Genomic DNA, 1,628 nt, shown 5'->3' with positions numbered 1-1,628 from the left:
AACAGTATGGAAGAAATGAATTTTAACTTTAGGATGTGAAACGTTATAATTAATTAAGCTATTTTGTAAAGACAAGCTACTACCTAAATGTTTATTTACATAATATGATAATGTTGAATTGCACAATCTGATTAAAATTGTAATCACAATCTACTTCTATTTATTTTTTTGACAAAAACGGAATCCAGCGAACCTATACAAACATAAACATAAACACATTTTTATTTAACTTAGAAGTTGGAGAGTATAGAGCACTTCCTCCCCAAAACTACAGTCAAAGAATCTTTGTGAATGTTCATTTCCCCCCCACTAGTTAAATTCAATTTTGTGGGTTAATCTTACGGAAGGGAAAGATCTGAACCTGTCTGTGTGACTGAGGTCATTGGCGACATAATAACTTTAAAGCTCGCCTAAAATATGGTATTCTCATAGAAAACAATATCGGATTCAAAAAAGAGTTTGCGTAAAGCAAGACAATTGAACCACCTTGCAAACGGAGAAACGCTATTTCAGACAATGAGCTGAAAATGTCAGTAGCAAAAAAAAAAGAAAACTAGTTATAACATAAGGCAGCCACAATAGGGAAAGAGAGAGAGAAGTCACGGTGAACAACGTCACGGTCAGTTTCCTTTCCCTATTTGCTGCGCCATGGTGTCGAGGCTGATTTCCAAAGCAAAGCTTGACAAAAATAAAAACGTAAGAGACACAAATAACCAAAAGACAAATAAAGATGAATGAACTACATGCGTGGTAATTATAGTCCCATTTACGTGTATAGTATTGAATCATTATTAACGCACATGAAAAGAGTAGTGCTGTCAACCAGATAGCGATGATAAGAACCCAGTAGACTGACTTTTTGATTGCACGAACGTTGCATTCAGGCGTTCTAGAGAAATAACAGTCATATTCGTTAACAAAACAATAGGAAACCAGAGGTGTAAGACCTGTGGTATCTGATACCAAGACAGTGTATTGTACCTCCAGAAGTTACATGTCCCTCCAACATTATAGAAGAGTTCGAGTGTAGAAGTTCCCCCGGATATCATGTCTGCAACTGCCAAGCTTATCACCAAGTATGTGGATCGTTTACGAAGATTACGATCTCTACAAAATGCAATCACTGTCAAAGAATTCAGTGTTATTATGGCGACAGATTCAGTCAGGCCCACAACCATCCAGGTTATGATTTGCAATGATTTGAGAAAAGATTACTAACCTGTCTTTTATACGGCGAAAGAGACAAGTCTGACGTAACCTCTACACTTTATTTTGGTATTCCTTCAGACAACAAAGTTTATCCATAGTCTTACATCCCTCCTTCGGTACGTTTTCGTAAATGTTAGCTACGTCCTTTTAAAAAAAAACCCTCTCCGATATGAAGACGACCTTTGTTTCCCTACTGGTCGTGCTGAGCAGCTAGTTTCTATAGCTACTTAAGACAGCCATCAAACTGATTTAGGCTGTTTCAAAGAGATTTTGAACGCTTTTTACGAGTCACAAATCAGTAAATTTTGAGCCCGTAACTTTCTCTTCCCGTAGGCTCATTGTTGCAAAAGAAAACTAACATTCCGACCCCAAAGTTCGCCTATTCCTCACTCAAATGTAAATAATTATTTTTCAGTAAG

The 1,628-nt window shown here is 36.9% G+C and overlaps 1 pseudogene; it reads right to left on the bottom strand.

The window, feature by feature from the left end:
* Positions 1-379: 379 nt before the first annotated feature.
* On the bottom strand, positions 380-1,178 carry LOC136284135 (melanocyte-stimulating hormone receptor-like; annotated as a pseudogene).
* Positions 1,179-1,628: the final 450 nt, after the last annotated feature.

This window comes from Pocillopora verrucosa, chromosome 11 (genome assembly GCF_036669915.1).
Source record: "Pocillopora verrucosa isolate sample1 chromosome 11, ASM3666991v2, whole genome shotgun sequence".
NCBI classification, from domain to species: Eukaryota; Metazoa; Cnidaria; class Anthozoa; order Scleractinia; family Pocilloporidae; genus Pocillopora; species Pocillopora verrucosa.
Note: the sequence above shows the minus strand (reverse complement) of the source record. Positions and strands in the feature narration are given on the sequence as shown.